The sequence below is a fragment of the Podarcis raffonei genome, chromosome 3 (assembly GCF_027172205.1).
Source record: "Podarcis raffonei isolate rPodRaf1 chromosome 3, rPodRaf1.pri, whole genome shotgun sequence".
Lineage (NCBI taxonomy): Eukaryota > Metazoa > Chordata > Lepidosauria > Squamata > Lacertidae > Podarcis > Podarcis raffonei.
In genome coordinates, this window is record NC_070604.1 from 52842946 (window position 1) to 52858108 (window position 15163).

At 41.7% G+C, this 15163-nt stretch overlaps 1 protein-coding gene across 4 annotated transcripts in view; it reads left to right on the forward strand.

The window, feature by feature from the left end:
* The first annotated feature begins 4319 nt into the window (after positions 1–4319).
* Positions 4320–15163, forward strand: part of ARMC2 (armadillo repeat containing 2) — an 82688-nt gene continuing 71844 nt past the window's right edge. For 3 of the 4 annotated variants that reach the window (XM_053381611.1, XM_053381607.1, XM_053381609.1), the window contains exon 1: positions 4478–4576. The gene's annotated coding sequence lies outside the window, so the exon portion shown is untranslated. Of the gene's footprint in view, positions 4339–4477; positions 4577–15163 lie in introns of those variants that run through there. The other variant, XM_053381610.1, reaches the window with a different exon arrangement.

Here is a 15163-nt window from a genome sequence, read left to right on the forward strand (position 1 = left end):
CTCAATAAACTGCTGGCCTAGAATTAGGGTTGGAATTGCTCCTGTGTTATCCTATACCAGGCTGCCTCTCATTTCAGAGATTCACTTCTTACCTACTGCTCATACTGTGTTGGACTAGCAGCAACGGAACACACTGGCACAGCCTTTGGCATCAAAGCCTGAAAAGTTGGGCAGCCCAAGGAAACTTTGCTGAAGGAGTAAAGTATAATTGCTTATGGAAAGTGGGAGGGGAAGCATAGCTCTTTTACTATGTTGCTCTCCAAACAGCTAAGAGGTAGTAGTGCCATCAGGGCAGAGTGAGTCTCCCAAGTGCCCAACAAAACCTGGAACTAGCTTTGGCTGCAGTAGTTCTTCTGTTGAAAGCATGTGAGTCTGTGCCCATGGAACCTGTGCGTGCTTCTCTGAACCCTCTTGGTTCATCAGATAGTCTGCAAGGGACAAATTAGTAGATGGATGGGATCGTTAGCTTCCAATTCTTTCTTCGGCCTTACCACTTTTATCTTAATTTATCTTCCTTTCTAGTGGAAGTTAGCACAAGTGAATTGAGATGATGCTCAGATAATAATGGCTAGAGAGAGGCTGTCAGCATCATGAAAACCAAGTGTTTCCTGCCGTGCCAGTATTGGAAGGAGGGGGTGTCGCTAGATGGTTCTAGAAACTATTCATGCTATTCATGCCATGGAAGTCTGGCCCTGGTGTTATGACAGTCCAACATTCCTTCTGATAATAAAACTGGTGAGCCAGTGGTGTGCCTTCTGCTTCACTTTGTCCTACCAAGGGCCTAGTAGAATAAAGTATACTGATGACATTGTGTATCTCTAACTCCAACCTGCCTTCATTCAAGATCCTTTAAGCCAGGGGTGACAAACCTGCCACTCACAAAGCCATTTGAAGTAGATTGCAAGCTCCCCTTTTCTTCCCCAGTCCAGCTCTTCACCCCAGGGACATATAGCCAGGGGTGACAAACCTGCCACTCACAAAGCCATTTGAAGTAGATTGCAAGCTCCCCTTTTCTTCCCCAGTCCAGCTCTTCACCCCAGGGACATATAGCAATCATTCGTCCATGCAGGGATAGTGCCCACCCCCCAAACTGCACCATTAATAGCATATGGTTGGAGGGAGAAACGATACACCTCCAGAAATTGGTGGTGGTGAATCTCAGTCCCACACCCAGGAAAGGTCCTGTTACCCCAAGGTGTTTGGGTGTGGGTGAGGATGTGTTGTGTACCTGCATGTGTGGCTTTGTGTGTACTGGCATGCAGCCTTTGGATGAAGGGCCAAACCTTGAATGCAGCCTCTCGGGTGGAGAAAGGCTAACCACTCCTGATATCAACTGCTAGGGCGTCTGCCCCTCCCACAAGGCTTTAAGAAGGGTCCTTTGGCATTGTTAATTAAGATGGGAGGGGAAAGTACCATTTCTTATCTAAATTAACTCACAACATCCCAATCTTAATTGAAACTGGGACGGTGGGAGGGGGGAAAGACCTAAAATCTTAATGACCCAGAAGAAGGGAAATGGGAGTTACAGGAAATGAGTCATGACACCTTGATGGCACTTGCATCTCAACCACAATTTATTTCCAAACTCTTCCATACAGTGTGGTCACAGAAAGTTAATCCACTTTCCTGTTCTGTACTGGTCAGGTTCAAGGACATTAAACCTATTCCCTACTCTGTAATGCTATAATACACAGGTTCTGCAAAAAAACCAAAAACTCTCCCCGATTATGTGGAAGTTGTTATATTTGGTTGTTTACCGTCTGATGTTTTATTTACTGCTTATGACTACTTTTGTTATATTCATAATTACATAATTTTTCCATGTTGTAAGCTGCCTTGAGCATGGCTTTAACTATGGAGAGGTGGAATACAACTAAAATGATGCATGTATGAAATTGAGCACCTATTGCCACAAACAGATACTTGATTTTGCTCCAAAGCCATCTATAAATAGCTGAGCAAAAGTAAGGCTGAGACAAGGAATTATTTAGAAAGAATATAATGCAACAGTGCACCAAACTGATGGCCCTTGATGACTTTGATAACATGGGAATTGCCTGTGCAGCTGGCTCTTTTGCAAAATATCCTGTTTGAGGTGCTATCATGTGACACAAAAACATGGTCCATTGTGATGAGGAGATCTGTAAAGTTTGTGTGTTCAAGATGGTGCATGTGAATTCACCGCAAGAGGGATGGACAAAAGCATCCTGGCCCCTATACATTTTATGTGAGTACATCTAGTTCTAACCACTTTAAAAAAACAGTGAAAATGTTCACACATTCCAATCCTGTGTATACTTATTCCAAAAGTATTTGCTTCTGAGGTCAGTCGGCCTTATTCCCAAGTATACATTCCTGGGACTGCAGTTCAAATACGCAAGGCTGGCTAACATATGCAAACTGCCTGCTTTTTCTCACCACACAATTCCCCCGGTTTCCATGTTTACAAGTGTAACTTGGCCCTAATTTGCCAATTATCATATGCAATAATTATAGTATTGTATTCTGCCCAAGAGCAGGTCAACAATCACAAAGAGCTGGCCCCTCTGCTTTGTGAAGTTGACCTCTGTCAGCTACAGACTTGTTGCAAAATCTGTAGATTGATGACTCATGAGTTCGCTTGAGGACTTTGACTTTTCAGTCTGAGGGTGACAATGCTAATCTTTTGTGCATTTTTTCATTACATTTCCTCATTGCCATGTAAGTTAAGACAACATTTGAAGCCACAACCCAGAGTCTTTGGATTTTTGAGCTAATTTAGTCCTCACAAATGCCAATGAATTCCAGGAAAATGATCCCTTCATCTGCAACAGGAGATGGGCTTTTAAATAAACATATTTCCAGATTATAAGACTTCCAAATAAGTGTATTTTGGACACGTGCTGAACCTCACAAGCAATTTAACCCTGCATATTTTGATTTAAGATTATCCCGGTTATAGTCCATAAACCAGTTAAACCAGAGCACTTGGATGTAAGCCAGCTTTACACCCATTTACGTCAATGGAACTAATTTGATTTAAATCGGGGCATTCCAGCGTAATTGGTTTGTGAATCAGGTTGTTACTCATAGATGTCAGTAGGACAAAAGTGCTTAAATCCAAGTTTTTCAACTGAACTAGATTAGTTTGGCTGTTCAAACTTAAAATTGTGTATTTGCTTGTTTAAAACTAAATAAAAACCTCAGCTTTTTTAAAAAAAGAAGTTTCTAGCCATCTTTATTATGTAAGAAACTGAAGAATTGTTTTTTAAAAAACACAGCATGCTTCTACGGGTCAAACACCACAACATTTAAAAAGGTCAAGGTCAGCCCAATTGCTGAGTGGGACTAATTCCTTCCAGGCTTATACTCCTTGGCAACCAGTTAAATTCCTGACATTCTACATGCAAAACAGATACCTTGGGTTACATCTTCCTCTCTGGACATCTTCCTTTGCTTCTTGATTCAGTTAACAGCATGATGCTGGAGCCACTAAGCCAGATGTGTGTACATCAACATTACATTGTTCATAAAAAACCTCAGTGTCTCTCAACAGCTGTCAGGATGATTGGGGGGGGGGAGAAGAGGATCCTGACGAGGGGTGTAGCCAGGACTGGGACACTCTGGGGCAAGCAGGGGATGGGGAAGGAAATACAGAGTGACAGAGGATGGTGAGGGGATGGGGGGGTGCACAGGAACCAGAGCAGCAGGGCCCATCACTAGAGCCAGAGGAGCCGCTGCCCCAAGAAGTCTCTTTGAGGCTTAGAGAGCAGCTTGAGGGGCGATCTAGGAGGCTGATGCAGGCAAGGGCCCACAACCCAGCTCCCTAGCTGGCCAGGTGGGGCTGGCTAGCTCTGGGAAGAGGGATTTGATTCCTCAGCTGGAGCAGGACTGGAACAGGTGAGGGTCATCTGCCTCATCAAGCTCAGCTGCTGCAATCAGCAAAGTACAAAAGGGAAGCAGAGCTGAGGGGCTATGTCTGCTTTCCATGTTGATGGACCTTGGCTTGGATGCTCCTGGACTTGGGAGCAAAACTAGGCTTTATTTCACCTGGGTCAAAGACCCAGTTTGGCACCCCCTGCACGCATTAGCATATACACAGGCTGTGAACCGCAACGGCGCCCCTCTGTAGGCTTCACCTGGGGCAAATAAAAACTGGCTATCGCCCCCCCCCCCATGGCTCTGCTAGACCTCTCTGGGACTCTGCTTTGGTTTTGATTTTGGACTATACTCTGACTCCTGGACGTCAAGCTTGGCTGCTTGGACTGGCCCTGGACCACATTTCCTGACTTTTGGACTTCGGACTTTGTTTGACCCCTGGACTTGGACTTTGGACTTGACATACTGACGTGCTGCCAGGTAGGCCAGGGGTTCAGGACACCAGGAAACAATAAAAGTAAAGAAAGATTGCAACCAGGGAGGCTTCATCTCCAAATAGGAACCATAGAGTTAACTTTTAGAGGAGGAGCCATTTGCCTCCTGGTGGACTGTGGGGAAATAAGATGGCTGCTGGAAGTAGTTTTCAGTTGGGATGCAGCATGTGGAATTCCCTCCCCAGGAAGACTTGCCAGGCACCAAACATCCCTTTTTACACCAGGTAAAGTCCTCCCCCCACCTTCTAGCATGTTATTGTTTGTCAATCCTCAGATAGTTAATGTGGGCTCCACTACCGTGGCAGGGCCTACTAATGCTGGCACTGCCCTGGCCTTCAGATACAGCATCCCTCAGGGCATTGTGGGAAATATAAAAGGGCTGTCAAGTGTTGCTGCTTCTGTCACCTGTAAAAACCCACACTTGGGGCCACACTAGTGTAGGAGGGGACTGATCAGGGTGTAGTTTTGCCAAAGGCCCTTAAGCTGGACCTGTACTCTAGGGACAATATTTTTACTTACTTCACCAATTTTTCAGGCGCAATGTTCTGTTGTATTGGAAGCGGCACTGACCTATGATGAGCAGGTGTAAGGCACCCTCATCCCCTGCCACACCCTAAGGCACCCATTCTTGCCATAGCTGTCAACGTTTCCCTTTTTTTAAGGGAAATTCCCTTATTCTGAATAGGATTCCTCACAAGAAAAGGGAAAAGTTGACAGCTATGATTCTTACCTTTTGCATTGCCACAGTGAATTGGTATGGCACAACATGCAGGTGCAATAGTGGTGAAACATCAGCGTAAATCCACTCCTGTGACAAATCTTTCGGTTTCACACAGAGAGAGGAATTTAGGAGTGATCTTATCCTTGCCCAACAGGCATTCCTTGATAGAATTACAACTGTAATCCATAGCATTTTCTTTCTTAATGCATTATTCCTTATTACCAGTGTGCAGCACATTTTTATGGGCCTTATGCACTGTATTTATTTAACATATTTATAGGCTGCTTTTCTAGGTCAAACCCCCTCGTGGTGGTTTCCAGTATACAAATCGTTATAAAAAACAACAATAACATAATGTTATATGCCACTCCCAATCTCTGCCGTGTAGTAGCAAAATTCATGTGGGGTTCCGGGCGTTTACCCAAGGTTGTTTCTGTTGGAAAATTCAGGCACAGCAGAGACTGTAGTGTCTTTACACCTAAGTATTGACGGAAGGTATGCAGAGCATTACACCCCAAGAGTGTCCCATGCTGCTTCTCCCATTGTTTCAGCCAGCTTGGGTCCAGAGAAGAAGCTAGCCATGCTCTCTGGGTACAGTCTCTCCCAGACAGCCTGCATGGAGATCTGCTGCCCTCTTCCTTCTCGATCTTTCTAAAAACCTCCTGCAAAAGGACACTTTTTTACTGTAGTGACATCACACTCCCTGTAGCCCTGGCAACCTCCCCCTCCCAACTCTTTTGTCTCTGCCCACTATTCATGGGGGGGGGGGGGGAGGACAGTATATGCATTGTCAATCACTCTTAATGGCTCAGTAGTCTGCTTTCTTTGGCTGATAGAGGTGCCATTAAGAAACAAACTCCTGAACAGGAAAACCTGTGTCGTCTGTATTTCTACACTGCTAATTTCAGAGCCTGTTAGCTTGCCTTAGTTTTCTAAACACTGATTAAACCTCAACAGCCAGGAATGTTGGGAGAGGCAGGGCACCCAGAAACCCAGGGGAATCAGGGCACCCACAAATCAGTAACGATACCAACAAGTTGGCACTACCAATAAAATATTAAGCCCAGCATAGTAACACTACCATCTGACCAAATTGTTTATTCTACTTATGTATTTTTTTATTTTATATACTTACAGTGTCTACTGATTTCCTCCTCCCTTGGGCCTTTTCCTGTTTTTCAGAGTGGTCTTTAATATATTTGTAATTTGTATACAGCTTTATATTTTATACAATGCTAAATGATACTGCTTGGAAAACCACATCTGTGCTGTCTTGGGTTCCATGATGTAAGAAAGGTGGGCTATAAATATAGCAATAAATTTGCAAATGTATGCGAAATCTGATGAAAAGGTAGTGGTGTGTATGAAGGAGTATAACACTAAAGCAGATTGGGGTTTTTTCAGAGTATAAGATGCCCAGGAATGGGGAGGCGGGATTCAGACAAAATGAAACAAAGGTGTAATGAGATCTCACTTGGGTTGTTTCCAGATGATTTGTTTATTGAGCATTCATCCTGATTTGTTTGCACAAAGCTTGTAGGAAGGTTATACAATGTCTGCTGTTTATTGAGTATTTATTCTGGGGGTTTTTCGGGGAGCTTTGGCCTGTTGGAAGCCATATCAAAAAAATGTTATCCCACACGTTCTAGTACATTTTTGCATAATTTTCCTTACCACAAAGGGACTGTTTTTCTCAAAGTGAGCTTGTTATACAAGAGCACCAAATTCACTTTAATTGTGCAACCTGAATTTGCCAGAATGCAACTGAATCCATCCCACAAAATAGTGACAGCCTAGAAGGATTTTGGTGAAAATGTGTGAGAAGACCAATATGTAACCAGTTGTTTTTAAAGCAAAGAATATTGTGACAAATATGAGAGTATCAGAACAATGCTCAAGATGGGAGGTGGCCAGGAGGTGTCAATGTATTTACACATGATTACATGTCTATCCAGCTCTTCCTCCATGGAGATTAAGGCAGCATAATTTTCCACTCCATAGTAGCCTCACAACAGCCCTGAGAGGTAGATTATACTGAAAGTGTGTGACCAGCCCTATATCACTCAATGAGCTTCATAGCTGTTGCCATTTGAATCTGGGTCTCTCCAGTTCACATCCACCACACTAAGCTGATTCTCCAGATGCCTGTTCCTTGATCCCTATTTTTTGACATATACCTGCATTTGCAAATCAAGGTGGAATATGGAATTAATTGTGGGCTGCATAAGCTACTACTAGAAAATATTCTTGGAAGAAACAGGCAAAAATTATCCAACTCATCCCAGGCTTCCCAATATATTCTCCAATGTTTTTTAAAAACATTATTCCATCTCTCCCTCTTTCCTCCCAGCATAATTTGAATAGTGTTGAATCAGCACATCTAGTTCTCAAAGAAAGTCTTGTGCCGATTCAGCCTACATTTGCAGTGTTGGGACTTGCCCTGGGAAAGCAAATTCTCATTTGTTTAAATGCAGCAGGGTTGTATTGCATGGCTTGGGGTGATTCTGGACTGAGTAAATGAAACTAACACACAACACAAACATACATACATTCCATTTGGCTGTCACCTTGAAGGCAATGCATACTTTTTGCAAAACACTGAAGTGTAATTATTGGCTTTCCTTCTGTTTCACCAGTCCTTTCCTGTTGCTACCTTTAGATGCCCTTGGGAGATGGTGCTAATGAGATGACCTGCTGCCACCAATATCTGTCTCTTTAGGATTATGAAATTGAGTTGTTCAAGTGGATAAAGTCCAGAATTAGAAACTGTACGTCACCTGCATATTATAGCTACGTGCTTCATTTAGATTTGGCTGGTGACACACCTGTTTTGCATAAACATATTTTCTCATTGCTCCTCCTTAGAAAGGAATCTCTTTCTGTTAATGATGTTTTTCCAGTAATTCAAGAAGTGACCTATCAATCTTCCCCGTCTCTCCAATAAGAATGTATTAAGGAAGCAATTATCCTGTATTTGGATAAGAATTATTTTCCTCCCTTCCTTCTACAGCCTGCCTCCTTATGCTGGTTTGATTCCAGAAAATAAAAAGGCAGACCATAGTCTTATTTGGGGACCAAATTCTACAAGTAAAGCATGTAAATCACAGATCCCATTCCTCCCTGCTGAAGAGTTTTCTAACACTCAAAAGTCTTCACACACCAACAGAAGGCGTAAAAATGCCTTCATTTCCTTTGAGACTGGCCCAAGGCAGAGAATGCATTTATGTCTCCAGACACTTCTGTTTCATTTGGATGAGTGTTGATTAGAACATTTTTTTATATAAATTAAGTGCAATAAGTAGAATGACCCTTTACAATGTCTTCCTCTTCTTTGAGCATACTGTCAGTCTGGTAAAGCCACTAGTGTACTCTACAAAAGCAGTACTTATGTAGAATAAAAGATGTGGGCATGTGATCAAATCAAGTATGCATTCCTGTATATTTATGAAAAAGGTTATTTGGATGTACATGTACAGTCTTATAAGGCAGCCCATTCTTTGTCCAGGCGTTGCTCTTGGAACAGTCCTCCTAACTGCAATCTGTTAAGAGGCGATACCAGTATCTTCCTCCCCTCAGCAGATTCAACTACTGGAACCTAACTCTAGTTGTTTTTAAATAAAGATATTATTATTAATAATAATAATAATAATAATAATAATAATAATAATAATAATTAATAAATTTATTTTTATACCCTGCCAATTTGGCTAGCTCCCAACAGATATTAAAAGCACATTAAAGATCAAACATTAAAAACTTCCCTAAACAGGACTGCCTTCAGATGTTTTCTAAAAGTCAGATAGTTGTTTGTTTCCTTGACATCTGATGGGAGGGCGTTCCACAGGGTGGGCGCCACTACTGAGAAGGCCCTCTCAACAAATTGATAAAATAAAAAGTACAAATAAAGCAGCGGAATCCAACCTTAGTTGATTCTGTTTGGTAGGAGGAAAAAGTAACAAATAAGGAGGCTGGTTGGTTCTCTAGATGCACTGCTACAGGGCTTCCCACAGCATTATATCGTCATTGTGGAGTGAGGGAGTTTGCCAAACTGGAAAGCTATGGAGACTCTTTACATTGGCATGACAGGCTGCTGAGAGTGATGAATGCCTCTAGAATGAGCAAGGAAATGGTTGGGCAAAACCCGCATATAGGATATAACCAACATATTTGAATAACAGTGTTGCCAAAGCTGTTGGTATGGGATGGGAAGTAGTGAGGAGTGGAGTCACTTCTGAAATACGTGGCTCATGTGCAAGGAAGCCTTTAATGTGGCTACACCCCCTCTGCTCCCATCTGCAATGTTCTGATGACCCCTGTTGCTCTTGGTCATCCTTGATGTTCCTGAATTTATCCACCCATAGCATTGGTATCCTGCCATTCTTAAAAAAATATTTTCAGATTTTGAAAATATGGCCCCATTTGCCCTCATGTAGCCATTTGTTTTCTTTTCTTTTATTTAAAAAAGAACATTTTGTTGGCTTGATATTGAAGCAAGTCAGAAGCTGTGTTTGCAATTTGGTTTTGTAAATATCGGTACTTCACTTACTTGCATGGGAAATGGTTGCAATTAGGAAAGTGGAGGAAACTGACTGCAGGTGCCTGATCTCAGGTTCCTGATCTGCAACCACTTGATGACAAGGGGTGTAAAGCTGTGTACACCTTGCCAACATAAAACACAGCTAGGTTTTTCTTTCTCTCAATTTGGATTGAAGCAGTGTTTCATCAAATGACAGGATAGACATGGTTACAGTTTAATGGGTATCATGTTTCCTTCTCCCATATCTATCCTGCTGCCTTGATACATGGATTTGGGAATACAGTCTAGCATATCACCACACCTTACCTTCTGCTGATTTAGAGAAAGAAACCTATGATTAGGCAACAATTATAATGAGCACCACTATTTTTGAAATCTAAATGTTCTAGTACAAGATTTGTCATGTCTATGGTGCCCCTAATGAAATTTAACAGCAGGCCTATTTGGGTGGAATGTGACAAAAGACTGAAGCTTGAACACTGAGGAGGATACACAGATAATAAGCTATATTTACTGCACAACCACTCTGATCTAGCTAGGAGATATACATGTAGAAACAGGCATTCAGCATGTATCTGTTCCATTAGATTAGGCAAGCTGCACATGCAAACAGGGCCTATGCATGGTGGTGTGGAGTGTGTCCAACTTCTGGAGCTACATATGTATTTCCCAACACTGGATTTGGAACTTCTAGCAAACTCCACTCACAATGGTCCTTTTTGTCCATTCTAACAGTGTCAATCCCTTGTTTAGAGTGGCAGCAAAACCATCTCAATAGCGGGTATCACCTGTAAGAAGGCACATTCATACCTGTATCCAAAATAAAACGATTCATGGAAACGGTTATTATTACTATTTATTAAATTTTTATGCCACCCTTCATCCCTGGATCAGAGGGTACTTTACAATAAAAGACAGAAAAACACATAACATAGTATCAAACAAAAATAATGCCGCCCCCCACCTAGTTTAAAAGGCCATCAATTGTTTAATTAGCCAAAGCCCTGGAAGAAGAGGGATGCTTTTGCCTAGTGCCTAAAGATACGCAACCAAGATGCCAAGTGAGGCTCACTGGGGAGAACATTCCACCAGTGTGGGGCCCTTGCAGAAAAGGCCCGTTTTCGTGTTGCCACCTTCCGGACCTCTTGAGGAAGGGGGACACAAAGAAGGGCCTCAGATGATGATCAGTCTTAAATGTTAAGAAATGAATGCAGAGACACATTGCTGTTATTCTTTGTTCATTTTTATTCTGGCTTCCTGTGGTGGTAATTGTGGTGGTAAATTTGTTTTATGATTTGTATGTAAGAGAGTTAAATAAAGTTCTGCAGAAGGATGATCATGTTATTGGGCAGCTTTTTATAAATATAGCAAAAATAAAACAAACTTCAGTAAAAAGTCTCTTTTTAAAAATAGAAACTTTCTCCCTAATTATAACCCTAATATTATTTGTTGGTAGCTTAAAATATTCAAAATGTTTGTCCATTGTTCGATTAATTGCAAAGTTCAATATAAAATGTTAACTCTCATGTGTTTTACTTGAAAATAGTTAAAATGTACTTAAACTGGAGGCTTCACTAAAATAATGTCAATGCTTCAATTGTAACAAAAGTATATCTTTCTAGAAACGTATAGCTTTGTTACAAATGGAGAAATATCAGGCTGTTTCCTCTGTGTTCATGAAGTTCTGGTGCCTTCTTGATATGTGTGATACATTTCCACCATAGCTCTCTTGTTAAATTGGACTTCGGTGTTTCTGTCTCTCTTAGATAGGCAGGAAGTGTAGAAGACTTTCAATAACTAAGCCAGTGTTCTTAAGAGTATTTTGTACTTGACACTGCTATACATGCAGTATTTATAAAGTACATGTTTCTTTCAACATGTATACTAAAAATAGGACACATCCACAGGCCTATCACAGGCTTGCCAGAAAAGACATGTCTGGTGTCAGGACACATCAGTAGTGACATTAATGGGGAGGTGAATGGCAGCATCCCAAGAAAACTCAGCTTTGCATTCCAATAGCTCTGGTGCACTTTGTGATACATTGTCTGTGAGCAAATGGGGCAGTGGAATACACGTAATGGTTTTAGAAAACCTCCCAGGCTTCATTTATCAGTCGCTAAAAGTTCATGATTTCAAGCATGATGGATAAGAAGCATTCCCCTGATTAAAGTCACCATTCCCATGCCTCAACTGATCTGAATCCCCCTTTAAATGGAGTCTGGTGCAGCCAGGGGTGTAGCGTGGGTGCCGTGACCCCAGGTGTGGATTTCTGAAGGGCTGGTTCCATGCAGGAGACCCTATGCAGGCACCCCCAGCATGGCCCGGCCTGGCAGTCCCCTCCTGGTGTCAGAGGAACCAATGTTTGCAGAGAGAAACACCAGAGTGTGCTGCGCTGGGGGTGCCTGCTTTGTTCCGGCCAAATGCTTTGTCGACTGGCTGGGTTCCCCTCTGAACAGGTAGGCAGGCTTAGCAGCGTGTGGTTGTTCCTTCTTGTGCTGGCGCCACCCTCCATAAATCCCAGCCTTGTAAGGCTGGTGGGGATGCAGTAGCCATGCACCCTTCGATCCCAGCTTCGTGAAGCTGGTGAAACTGGGATCGAGGGCACATGGCTGTTGCGTCCTTCTCATGCCACCCTCCCCGGATCTGAGCCTTGCTGAGAAGAGTCAGACTTGTAGCATTGTTTTTCCTGCCAGATGTTTACAGGAATGAATGTAGGTTACTATAATCCTGTGCTCTTTCACTGAGCTATCAGTAGTGCATTTAGGTATTTTTCTACTCTGGGCTCAGTTGGCGCGGTGATCTTTGTATGGCAACGTGCAATTGCTTACTTCAAAGTACGATAAGCCAGACATGATGCATCTAGTTACATTTTCTGCTCATTCTGCTGAATGAGGCTCTGGACTTCTGCCCTGAAGTCCTGTCCTGATGGCACCACTGTAAGCAATGGGGACTTCAAGAATGAGAAAATGTGTGTATTAGACTAACAGGTTTTAGCATTAATGCATACACCAGTGGTTTATGGAGAGAAAAAAGCTGCAAACTTATGAGCACTTACCTTGAACTGTGTGTGTGCTTGAGTATACATGCATAAAATCATGCTAAAACTGATATTTGGATGTCTTTCACAGGATCGACGTACATATTTGATGTTGGTGTTTTAAATTGTTTTTTACTATGCCAATGTTTTAGCTGTTTTTTTCCTATTGTATTGTTCAAATGATTAATAAATAACATAACTAACAAATAAAACTACATCACCCCACCCTCTGAAATTATTACTAAAAAAGGCATCCTGAATCATAAGGCTCAATAACCACAGTGATTGCTTCATAACTCTAAATTCCATGACTTAATAATTATACTTTTTCCCTGCATATCCTAATATTGGTTAACTTTGAACTTGACACTTGGCTACTTTTTAAAAATGTATTTTAGTGTTACACCTGGATTGTACATGTGGGCAGGAACCTTTTATGTAAATTGAATGGTGAAGCTTTTAAATATGTTCACTTGCTCCTTTGAAAGTGTTACCTGACTTAGCATCTTACAACAAGTGAGAGAGCAAATTGTCGTTTTTATACACATAGTTAGTGAATCTTGAAAATTAATTCCATTTAAAGCTAGTCTATTTTCATTCTGTGAGAAATTGAACTTTGCTTCTGAGTCCTGTAGGGTGTTAGGATGCTATTAAAAATTGGAGATTGGATTCCTTGGTCTGTGGTTGGTTGTCTGGACCCCTCTGTAAGGATATACAAAGCACACAAAGTCCTTCAGAAAAAAGGGCCCTCCAGCAATTTCTCTGAAGTATAGAAATAAGTCACGTTTATTTTCAGAAATGGTGTGTGGTTAGCAATAGCTCTGTGTGGGATCACGTACCCCAGAGCTTATTACAATTTATAGCTTCCACTGTGAACAAATACTGCCAATAAATCTGTTCGCTGTATTTAAGTCCAGAGCCCAGAACAGATATAAATATAATGTATTTATTCTTCGAAGTTTCATAATTTTCATTTTCTTAGTTTTAGCTGTTTTATCAATTTCTATACTGCAAACATTTTATAATCTACTGTCTTTATCTTGATTGACATAACTTGCTAACTACATGATCAGTTTTCTATCTGAAAACAGAATCCCGACTGAAATGTTTGTGGGTCTTTAGTACACAGAGTATAACAGCAGCATGATTTTAACACCTAACAATTGAGACTGTAGTCCTATATATGCTTAAAGATAAAGATAAAGGTACCCCTGACCATTAGGTCCAGTTGCGAACGACTCTGGGGTTGCGGCGCTCATCTCATTCTATAGGCCGAGGAAGCCGGCGTTTGTCCACAGACAGCTTCCGGGTCATGTGGCCAGCATGACTAAGCCGCTTTTGGCGAACCAGAGCAGCGCACAGAAACACCGTTTACCTTCCCGCCGGAGCAGTACCTATTTATCTACTTGCACTTTGATGTGCTATTGAACTGCTAGGTGGGCAGGAGCTGGACCGAACAACAGGAGCTCACCCCGTCAGGGATTTGAACCGCCAACCTTCTGATCAGCAAGCCCTAGGCTCTGTGGTTTATACCACAGCGCCACCCACATCCCATATAGATGCTTAACTAGAAGCAAATACAGTGGTACCTCGGGTTACAGATGCTTCAGGTTACAGACTCTGTTAACCCAGAAATAGTACCGCAGGTTAAGAACTTTGCTTCAGGATGAGAACAAAAATCATGCGGCGGCAGTGGGAGGCCCCATTAGCTAAAGTGGTACCTCAGGTTAAGAACAGTTTCAGGTTAAGAACGGACCCCCAGAACGAATTAATAATATTTTTTTATTTATACGCCGCCCTCCCTAACTATATATATATATATAGTTCTTAACCTGAGGTACCACTGTACTAAAAAGTACTTTTACACCAAAAGTACTTTTACACCGTGCAATTTCTGTTCTCATCCCGAAGCGAAGTACTTTTTCTGAGTTAGTGGAGTCTGTAACCTGAAGTGTCTGTATCCTGAAGCGTCTGTAACCCAAGGTACCACTGTATCCCTGAACTCTTTGGGACTTAATTCTGGTAATATATTTAGTTTGGTTGTGAAGAAAATACATAATTAGTCCTCTTTGCACAGTTCCTATTTAGGTTGAAGGAAATTTGACCTCCTACTTATTGTAGGTACTGTACTATTTTGCAATGCTGTCTATTAAGGTATGACTCATTCTAGAAAATAAAGTCCAAGCCAAATCTTGAAGTACAGCCTTGAGTTTCTTAACCCATTCAAATGTCTATATACTGTATAGATAAACACTTACACATGAACTTTGAGAGAAAACTGGATTGGCCTATGTATGTTTGCTGTTTCACTTTACCTATTCAGGAATCAAGCTCTGTACTATCTGGTCAATTCATGCTAAATTATTCTTCCTTAGATGGATTATTTTTAATTTCACTTCCTCTTAAATATGAAGGACAGCATGCTCTAATTCTATTTAACTTCAGATTTTCATGCCTGCAGAATGGCCCAGTTCTTCTCCATTTAACTCATTAACCTAGGTGCAAAAAAATAG